Genomic DNA, 11,923 nt, shown 5'->3' on the forward strand with positions numbered 1-11,923 from the left:
AGAGAAGTGCACCTACATACAGGCAGTAGAGTCCACACGTTGCAGATTCATATCCCTGGAGTCGTTTTCGATTATAGTGAAACGATTTCGTGCGATCAATGAATGTGTAAAATTCCTTGTACACTGGAGGGGTACCATAACTGTCGAAATAAGAGATGCTTCCATTCCCGGCAATATGACATTGTGTCCAGTGTTCTCCATGTGAAGATCTGGGAGCGGTGTTCACCACGTAAAGACCAGGCTCGGCTTTTTGCTGCGCAATTTCGTCACATGCAAATGTCCCACGGAAGCAAGACCTCGTGCAATGGTTGCGGGAAAACGTTGCATAGAACTCCCACTCTTCCATCTTCTCTAGACGAATTTCACTCGCCGGTCTTTGTTGATTTCCAGAACACGAGGAGTCTCCGAAATAAAAAGTACAGTCACAGCTTCCGTAAGGTTTGCAGCAAATGTCAGTGTAAGGCGAACGTTGGCTTGCACTATTGGACTGAGTGAGTGCACCTCCACGTCTGGTGTGAGGTGGTAATAGAGCATAAATTTTTCTTTTTGATAGGCCTCTGGAGGTAGGGGGATGTCTTTGCGCTTCAGTTTGTGAAGCAAGTTCATGTAACCCTTTGTGTAAATATCCCGTGGAAAGTCAAAGTCATCTGTGTACTGTTGACCACCAACATCGAGCACTGCTCTCTTTAGTTTAAAATGCTCCAGTTTGAAAGGGTTTCGCTGCAAGTTGCCCTGGTATGCAACACTCTTGACCATCAACACCGTCAATTTCGATGGAACTCTTTCACTGTAGAGGTCATCGAATATCGCCTGAGACTGGTTCGGTGCAATCGTTCTGTACTTAATTTCCAAACCTCGGAGGAGATACGAGGCAGGTGTCGCTTGAAGTCTTCGCTCAATGCCGACAAGTACGCTGGGTGATACCTGCACACGTCGAAGGTAGAGGACAATGCGTGCAAACTCCACTGTATGTTTTTCGTTCTTAGCGGGACCAGAGAGAAGTCTAAATTCGTCAGTCGTTTGCCTCAGCACAACCCTGAGATCGGTTCCATTAAGCAACAATTTTTCCTGCTGGCAGATGTCACTGAAGATTGGTGCATAAAGATCACAGAGTGCAGATCCTTTAGTACATTTGTAACGAGCAAATATCCCTTTTGCTTCAGCAGGCATGGCAAAATTTTCTGACTCTCCCACCGGATCTGGTTCGTATAACATTGCGGACAGTGTGTGAGTTTGAGTAACATTGTTTGCATTGGTAATGATATCCAGGTAGGAGCGATATGCATAGTGCTCGAAATTAGAAACCAGTGTCGAATTTAGATAAATATGCACATGTTGAAAGAGGGAAGAGGCAAAACTCTGAACGGGGATCACGTTGTCTGGTGTCACAGTCGTGCCTACCGTGGTGGATGCCACGTCCCCATTTTTGCGAACAATCTTGCATTGAATGTGTAAGAAACTCGACTGTAGATCGAAGAAGGCACCTCCAAGACCGGGAACATTATACTCAATCACACCACTCGATGTTGGTGCTGAAACAGGAAAGAACTCCACGTATTCTGACTTCTCCAAGGAAAAGTTGGTTGGAGGCAATGAAAAGAGCTCCAGTTGATTTGTTGTGCAGAGGCAGGAATTCTTGTGTACAATAGCAATGCTAGACATGTTTCTCAGGTGAAAAAGTCAACCTTTCTTCGTTTCTTCACCACTTTCACTGACCGGCCAACCCTCTTGCGTTTGCTTTTATTGCTTTTTCTTCCTTTTCCTTTAAGTTTGCGAAGCAAACCGTCATGGGTTGAGTGGATCGCGCGGCCAACACCTCTCTTTACAGCCTCTCCAAATGTTGTTCCTTGTTGAACTTCTTCAGCTATATGACGTCCCGTGTCGAGGAGTTTTCGTCCTCTGAATGATGTCCTATTAATGATGTCCTAAGCTGATTTTGTAATATGTATATGTAAAAGTAAGATCACGGGGTTTGAACCGCATACCTTCTTCCCCTGTGTCACCTGAGAGGTCGCGTTTGACAAAATCGCCTCGGAAACGGCACTCGAAATGGTCAAATGGCCAATTTAATAAACTTTGGGGTTTAATATAATTTGATATAAGAATACTATTAATGATGTCCTAAGCTGATTTTGTAATATGTATATGTAAAAGTAAGATCACGGGGTTTGAACCGCATACCTTCTTCCCCTGTTGCACCTGAAAGGTCGCGTTTGAGAAAATCGCCTCGGAAACGGCACTCGAAATGGTCGAATGGCCAATTTAATCAATTTTGGGGCTTAATATAATTTGATACAACAATAACATTAAAGATGTCCTAAGCTGATTTTGTAATATGTATATCTGAAAGAAAGATCACGGAGTTTGAACCGCATACCTTCTTCCCCTGTGTCACCTGAGAGGTCGCGTTTGACAAAATCGAAGCGAAAACGGCACTCGGAATGGTCAAATGGCCAATTTAATCAAATTTGGGGTTTAATATAATTTGATATAAGAATACTATTAAAGATGTCCTAAGCTGATTTTGTAATATGTATATGTAAAAGTAAGATCACGGGGTTTGAACCCCGTACCTTCTTCCCCTGTTGCACCTGAGAGGTCGCGTTTGACAAAATCGCCTCCAAAAGGGCACTCGAAATGGTCAAATGGCCAATTTAATCAACTTTGGGGTTTAATATAATTTGATATAAGGATACCATTAAAGATGTCCTAAGCTGATTTTGTAACATGTATATGTAAAAGTAAGATTACGGGGTTTGAACCGCGTACCTTCTTCCCCTGTTGCACCTGAGAGGTCGCGTTTGACAAAATCGCCTCCAAAACGGCCCTCGAAATGGTCAAATGGCCAATTTAATCAACTTTGGGGCTTAAAATAGTTTGATACAACAACAACATTAAAGATGTCCTAAGCTGATTTTGTAATATGTATATCTGAAAGAAAGATCACGGAGTTTGAACCCCGTAGCTTCTTCCCCTGTTGTACCCTGAGAGGTCGCGTTTGACACAATCGCCTCCAAAACGGCCCTCGAAATGGTCAAATGGCCAATTTAATGAACTTTGGGGCTTAAAATAATTTGATACAACAATAACATTAAATATGTCCTAAGCTGATTTTGTAATATGTATATCTGAAAGTAAGATCACGGGGTTTGAACCCCGTACCTTCTTCTCCTGTTGCACCCTGAGAGGTCGCGTTTGACAAGATCGCCTGTAAAACGGCACTCGAAATGGTCAAATGGCCAATTTAATCAACTTTGGGGTTTAATATCATGCGATATAACAATACTATTAAAGATGTCCTAAGCTGATTTTGTAATATGTATATGTAAAAGTAAGATCACGGGGTTTGAACCGCATACCTTCTTCCCCTGTTGCACCTGAAAGGTCGCGTTTGAGAAAATCGCCTCCAAAACGGCACTCGAAATGGTCGAATGGCGAATTTAATCAATTTTGGGGCTTAATATAATTTGATACAACAATAACATTAAAGATGTCCTAAGCTGATTTTGTAACATGTATATCTGAAAGTAAAATCACGGGGTTTGAACCTCGTACCTTCTTCCCCTGTTGCGCCCTGAGAGGTCGCGTTTCAGAAAATCGCCTCCAAAACTGAACTCGAAATGGTCAAACGGCCAATTTAATCAACTTTGGGGCTTAAAATAATTTGATACAACAATAACATTAAATATGTCCTAAGCTGATTTTGTAATATGTATATCTGAAAGTAAGATCACGGGGTTTGAACCGCATACCTTCTTCCCCTGTGTCACCTGAGAGGTCGCGTTTGACAAAATCGCCTCGAAAACGGCACTCGAAATGGTCAAATGGCCAATTTAATCAACTTTGGGGTTTAATATAATTTGATATAAGAATACTATTAAAGATGTCCTAAGCTGATTTTGTAATATGTATATGTAAAAGTAAGATCACGGGGTTTGAACCCCGTACCTTCTTCCCCTGTTTCACCTGGGAGGTCGCGTTTTAGAAAATCGCCTCCAAAACGGCACTCGAAATGGTCAAATGGCCAATTTAATCAACTTTGGGGTTTAATATAATTTGATATAAGAATACCATTAAAGATGTCCTAAGCTGATTTTGTAACATGTATATGTAAAAGTAAGATTACGGGGTTTGAACCGCGTACCTTCTTCCGCTGTTGCACCTGGGAGGTCGCGTTTGACAAAATCGCCTCCAAAACGGCCCTCGAAATGGTCAAATGGCCAATTTAATCAACTTTGGGGCTTAAAATAGTTTGATACAACAACAACATTAAAGATGTCCTAAGCTGATTTTGTAATATGTATATCTGAAAGAAAGATCACGGAGTTTGAACCCCGTAGCTTCTTCCCCTGTTGTACCCTGAGAGGTCGCGTTTGACACAATCGCCTCCAAAACGGCCCTCGAAATGGTCAAATGGCCAATTTAATCAACTTTGGGGCTTAAAATAATTTGATACACAATAACATTAAACATGTGCTAAGCTGATTTTGTAATATGTATATCTGAAAGTAAGATCACGGGGTTTGAACCGCATACCTTCTTCCCCTGTGTCACCTGAGAGGTCGCGTTTGACAAAATCGCCTCGAAAACGGCACTCGAAATGGTCAAATGGCCAATTTAATCAACTTTGGGGCTTAAAATAATTTGATACACAATAACATTAAACATGTGCTAAGCTGATTTTGTAATATGTATATCTGAAAGTAAGATCACGGGGTTTGAACCGCATACCTTCTTCCCCTGTGTCACCTGAGAGGTCGCGTTTGACAAAATCGAAGCGAAAACGGCACTCGAAATGGTCAAATGGCCAATTTAATCAACTTTGGGGTTTAATATAATTTGATATAAGAATACTATTAAAGATGTCCTAAGCTGATTTTGTAATATGTATATGTAAAAGTAAGATCACGGGGTTTGAACCCCGTACCTTCTTCCCCTGTTGTACCCTGAGAGGTCGCGTTTGATACAATCGCCTCCAAAACGGCACTCGGAATGGTCAAATGGCCAATTTAACCAACTTTGGGGCTTAAAATAATTTGATACAACAATAACATTAAACATGTCCTAAGCTGATTTTTTAATATGTATATCTGAAAGTAAGATCACGGGGTTTGAACCCCGTACCTTCTTCCCCTGTTGCACCTGAGAGATCGCGTTTGACAAAATCGCCTCGTAAACGGCACTCGAAATGGTCAAATGGCCAATTTAATCAACTTTGGGGTTTAATATCATGCGATATAACAATACTATTAAAGATGTCCTAAGCTGATTTTGTAATATGTATATCTGAAAGAAAGATCACAGAGTTTGAACCCCGTAGCTTCTTCCCCTGTTGTACCCTGAGAGGTCGCGTTTGACACAATCGCCTCCAAAACGGCCCTCGAAATGGTCAAATGGCCAATTTAATCAACTTTGGGGGTTAATATAATTTGATATAAGAATACTATTAATGATGTCCTAAGCTGATTTTGTAATATGTATATGTAAAAGTAAGATCACGGGGTTTGAACCCCGTACCTTCTTCCCCTGTTGCACCTGAGAGGTCGCGTTTGACAAAATCGCCTCGGAAACGGCACTCGAAATGGTCGAATGGCCAATTTAATCAACTTTGGGGTTTAATATCATGCGATATACCAATACTATTAAAGATGTCCTAAGCTGATTTTCTAATATGTATATCTGAAAGAAAGATCACGGGGTTTGAACCCCGTACCTTCTTCCCCTTTTGCACCCAGAGATGTCGCGTTTGACAAAATCGCCTCGGAAAGGGCACTCGAAATGGTCGAATGGCCAATTTAATCAATTTTGGGGCTTAATATAATTTGATACAACAATAACATTAAAGATGTCCTAAGCTGATTTTGTAATATGTATATCTGAAAGTAAGATCACGGGGTTTGAACCCCGTACCTTCTTCCCCTTTTGCACCCAGAGATGTCGCGTTTGACAAAATCGCCTCGGAAAGGGCACTCGAAATGGTCGAATGGCCAATTTAATCAATTTTGGGGCTTAATATAATTTGATACAACAATAACATTAAAGATGTCCTAAGCTGATTTTGTAATATGTATATCTGAAAGTAAGATCACGGGGTTTGAACCTCGTACCTCCTTCCCCTGTTGCGCCCTGAGAGGTCGCGTTTGAGAAAATGGCCTCCAAAACTGGACTCGAAATGGTCAAATGGCCAATTTAATCAACTTTGAGGCTTAAAATAATTTGATACAACAATAACATTAAAGATGTCCTAAGCTGATTTTGTAATATGTATATCTGAAAGTAAGATCACGGGGTTTGAAGCGCATACCTTCTTCCCCTGTGTCACCTGAGAGGTCGCGTTTGACAAAATCGAAGCGAAAACGGCACTCGAAATGGTCAAATGGCCAATTTAATCAACTTTGGGCTTTAATATAATTTGATATAAGAATACTATTAAAGATGTCCTAAGCTGATTTTGTAATATGTATATCTGAAAGAAAGATCACAGAGTTTGAACCCCATAGCTTCTTCCCCTGTTGTACCCTGAGAGGTCGCGTTTGCCAAAATCGCCTCCAAAACGGCCCTCGAAATGGTCAAATGGCCAATTTAATCAACTTTGGGGTTTAATATCATGCGATATAACAATACTATTAAAGATGTCCTAAGCTGGTTTTGTAATATGTATATCTGAAAGAAAGATCACGGGGTTTGAACCCCGTAACTGCTTCCCCTGTTGCACCCAGAGAGGTCGCGTTTGACAAAATCGCCTCGGAAACGGCACTCGAAATGGTCGAATGGCCAATTTAATCAATTTTGGGGCTTAATATAATTTGATACAACAATAACATTAAAGATGTCCTAAGCTGATTTTGTAATATGTATATCTGAAAGTAAGATCACGGGGTTTGAACCCCGTACCTTCTTCCCCTGTTGCGCCCTGAGAGGTCGCGTTTGAGAAAATGGCCTCCAAACCTGGACTCGAAATGGTCAAATGACCAATTTAATCAACTTTGGGGTTTAATATAATTTGATATAAGAATACTATTAATGATGTCCTAAGCTGATTTTGTAATATGTATATGTAAAAATAAGATCACGGGGTTTGAACCCCATACCTTTTTCCCCTGTTGCACCTGAGAGGTCGCGTTTGACAAAATCGCCTCGAAAACGGCACTCGAAATGGTCAAATGGCCAATTCAATCAACTTTGGGGTTGAATATCATGCGATATAACAATACTATTAAAGCTGTCCTAAGCTGATTTTGTAATATGTATATGTCAAAGTAAGATCACTGGGTTTGCACCCCGTACCTTGTTCCACTGTTGCACCCTGAGAGGTCGCGTTTGACAAAATCGCTTCGAAAACGGCGCTCGAAATGCACAATTTTATCAAGCTGCATAGTTTAATATAACAACGATATAAAACACAAAACGCTATGATTTCTATGTTACTCCCTCAACGCAAAGTTGTCCATTCTGTGAGCCCTTTGGAGTTCCGGAAAAAATGACAGTCCGCCTTTCGATCTCCTTCAGACCGGTCGCACAGTCTCAGCGCATGCGTATTAGGATAATACTGGGACTTAGTCCGTCGAGCGCCTAGAAGGGGAAGACTGTCTGAGTCGTAACTTTGAAGGCCCAGGGTGCATCAGGATTAACACTCACACATCGTGCCATGGTTGGTATGTGGCCTGGACGACGTACTGACTAAAAATAGGCGATGACATTTCCAGAATTTGACTGTCTTTGTCGAAAAATCGTAATCTAAACATGGGCCCTGCACAAAAATCGACGGAATCCTCGTAGGCGCAATTCATTGAAATTCATTTGGCCACGGTGCACTAGATTTATCTTCTGCTAGTGCCTTTCATGTCTTCAGGGGTTCTTTGCATGGTATTCTTCTGTATTAGACGATGACATCTTGATATTTTAATTCTGTTTAGCTGTTAATTGGCATAAACGCTGGCTCACATTGAATGTACATCCTGTAAGGCCGCTTCCCGCATAGCGGCTGAGCATAGTGGCGGAGCGCGCCGGCGGGGGGTGTCCGTGAATTTTCGGTTTGACCTGATAATAAACTTGTGCCGGTGTGTCTGTCTTGCTAAGCATAACGGCGGCTTTCATTCGCTAAAACGGCTTGAACAGATATCGAATACTCGTGAAGCTAAGGGGCTTGTTAGAAATCTTTTGTTCTCTTTTTGGTGACTGTCTGGGGGATGACAAAGGAGTGAAGGTTTTGAGAAAAATGACGAAGTTGTGTGTGAGAGATATGTTGTTTTTTTCGTCTTTTCGTCGGCTATGAACGTGTCGTTCCATCAGCGTATCGAGTTTCTCCTTTTCGACTCTGCTATATAAGTTTTGGTGCCGAAACCGGGGAGGGTTAACGTCAACGACCGATCAACGAAAAAGTCAGGGAGTAAAAGAGATGGACTGACTGAAAGGGAAACGCGGAACAATTCGAACGGCAGCTACGAAGCTCGCGGATGAGATACAGGAACTGCTGCAAAGACCAGTTTCGTTGGACTGGAGAGGTGAGCTTCAAGAGAAACTTGACCTGCTAGCAGTTAAGGAAGACGTATTAGAGCAGCTAAATAGCTCAATTGAAGAATTGACTTTGGAAGACGCTGCGTTTGATGACGAGCTGGCAGATTCGCAGACCTAGCAGGATCGGTATGCATCACAAGATCACGAGCTACACAAAGACTAAATGCAAGAGGTAACGAAAGCCCGTCTCGCACGTCTGCAGTAAGTCAAGGCGGAAGGGGCAGCGGAGGTGCAGAAGACTTAACGGAGAATAGGCGAAGAACCTCAGTGAAGCTCCCGAAACTGGAGATTCCCAAGCTCAGTGGTGATCCAAGAGAATAGGGAAGCTTTTGGGATCAATTTGATTCTACTATTAACAGCAATCCCTCGACTCCGAAGATTGATACAATCAAGTATTTAAAAAGCTACCTTATAAAGAAGGCAGCCACAGCTGCGAGTGGACTCTCACTAACCGCAGAAAACTACGATGTCGCTTTGACGCTTCTGAAGGAGAGATTCAAACGAAGAAACCTCATAATCGAGGAGCATATGTCACGACTACTGAATTTACCTAAAGGTGGTGACTCTGGACAAACAAGAGAGCTTCGCGAACTGTATGACGAGGTTACGACAGGAGTCAGGTCCCTGGAGGCTTTAAATGTCCCACAAACCTCTTACGGTGTGTTACTTCTGTCTGCACTACGGAAAGCGATTCCCAACGATCTCAACCTCGAATATAACAGGAAGCACATTGACGGCGATGAATACATCAAATCATACTTAGAATTCCTGAGAATCGAAGTGGCGAGCCGCGAGAGGCTGCAGCATGTTGGACCGTCAAGCTTTGAAGGTCGCAAGCCTCCCCTAGATAAGCAACGACATCCGAAGAATACTCCACAGGACTCGCTCTTATGGTCAGTGCAGAACTACCGACTTGTGTTTTCTGCGGATCGAACGACCACAACCTGGAAGGCTGTACAAAACTTCTGTCTATTCAAGAAAAGAAAGAAAAGCTGAAATCAGAAAGACGATGCTTCCGCTGCGGCAAAAAGTACCACCGATCCAGAGAGTGCATGAATGCTTCGCGACTCAGGTGCGTGAGATGTGGATGGAGACATCTCACAGTCATGTGTGACCCAGTGGGCATCCAAGAGCAAGTATCTCCGGTGGCCGGTTCTGCACTGGCTTCATCTACAAGTTCTGGCTGCCTTGGTTTAGCCAACGGTACCGTCCTTCTTCAGACAGCGCGAGTTTGGGCAGAGAGCGAGACCAGGCGTCAACTTGTTCGTGTACTTCTAGACAGTGGAAGTCAACGGTCATTTATCAAGAGGTCACTTTCGAAGAAGCTCAAGTGTCAGTTATTAAGGGAGGAACAGCTTACACTTCACACGTTCGGGGCTGACTTAACATAGCAAAGGAAATTCGTAGCCAGTACAACAGAAATGAAGTTCCCATCGAGGCCTTAGAGATGCCAGACATTTGCAACGACGTCATGGAAGGCCCAAATGACGATTTAGTCTCCGGGATGCGACTGAACGGAATGCTTGTTGCTGACGTTTCCCCTTCCGACGCCAACTACGAGCACACATTGGAATACTTATAGGAGGGGACTTCTTTCGGAAGGTCGTCACAGGAGAGACGAAGCACATCAGTGAGAGTCTTGTAGCAGTCAACACAAGATTCGATTGGACATTCCTAGGACGTTCTCATGCGAGCCAAGCAACGATATGCTCAAACATTGGAGCGATGCGGGTAACAAGAAATGCATGATTCCGATCTGTCAAAGGAGGTGAAGAAGCTTTGGAATCTAGAACATCTCGGCATTCAACATAGCGACATCACAGTCGACGATGACACAGTTCTCCAGGAGTTCAGATGAACTGTGAAAGAAGTGAATGGAAGGTAAGTATTGCTAGAACTGTACACTGGGAGCTATGACGTAACTATATCGACACGCGCCACTACACTTGGAGCTCTACAGACACTGGGAGCAGTACGTAGTTAGCATTGAGATACCTAGCTAGACGCTGGGAGCAATCACGTAATTCTAGCAACACGTTGCTCTACACTGGGAGCAGTGCGTAGTTAGCAATGACATACCTAGCGAGACGTTGTTAGCAGGACGCTGGGAGCACGCAGTACGTAGTTAGCACTGAGATACCCAGCCAGACGCTGGGAGCAGTAGTCACTGGGAGCAATCACGTAATTCTAGCAACACGTTGCTCTACGCTGGGGGCGGGCACTATACACTGGTAGCCAGTACGTAGTTAGCAAATGACATAACTAGCCAGACGTTGTTAGCAGGACGCTGGGAGCTCTCCAGACGTTGCCTCGGAGCAGTGCGTATTTAGCAGTGACATAACTAGCCAGACGCTGTTAGCAGTACGCTGAGAGCAAGATAGCCCAGACCAATCTCGCGCCGGCCCCGCCCCGGCTCATGCAAGTGATTGATAACCAAACATATGTCTCGTTTTTATATTTTATTTTCATTGTAAGACGATTGCATGAAGCACAGCAGTTTGAAGCATGGACACGACATTTGGAATGGACATGGGGATGATCCTAGAAAAAATTATGCTCAGGTGAGTAAATTATTTGAATTGTTCTACAAAGACATATACCCGTGGAAGACTACATGGTTGCCTGATGCACAGAACTCGAAGCATGGGCACAACAATTTGACGAAAAATGGACCTGGATGGTGATCCTAGAAAAAGTGTGTACGCTCCACTGAGTCGAGAGAGCTTTGCAAAGACCACACCTACCCATAGGGGACTGCATGGAGTTCTGAAGCACAGCTGCACAGCAACTCAAAATCATGGACATGACTATTTGGACCGGGGGATACTCCTAGAAAGTGCGCGTTCCAGTGAGTTGAAAAAACTTTTTGGAAAGGTCCTACAAAACACCCACTCATAGAGGACTACATGGATGCATGAAGCACAGCAACTCCGAGCAAGTCACAGACCTCAAAGATATGTCTTTCCTAGAAAGTGGAACCCTCTTTCAGTCATTTTTTCGGAAAAGCTTCCCAAATATATTATTCGATATATCATGCTATATACATAAGTGATTTTCTCTTTTGCTAACAAGTCATAGCGACCCGAAAAGGCGGCACTAGTACGTAAGGAAGAATACTTACGAGACATGCCGGCGGTCACTGAAGACGTACACTGACACACGGCATGTGGCTATCAAGTAACCTTATATAGTCAACTATGTCTGACTAATCTCTCTCTTTCTTTCGTTGTTCTTTGTAGCAATTAAGCATATCGCCTTTTCCTTACACTCTTGATCGTGTAACCCATATGAATTAGTTCCTCTTTGCATGTTTTCGTACAAAGTATCTTGTTGAGGATGTAGATAACAACCCCGTGGCGACTTGATCAACGAATAACCTCTTTTTCTCCTTGATCCGTAGCAGAAC

This window comes from Ornithodoros turicata, chromosome 9, assembly GCF_037126465.1.
Source record: "Ornithodoros turicata isolate Travis chromosome 9, ASM3712646v1, whole genome shotgun sequence".
Classification (NCBI taxonomy): domain Eukaryota; kingdom Metazoa; phylum Arthropoda; class Arachnida; order Ixodida; family Argasidae; genus Ornithodoros; species Ornithodoros turicata.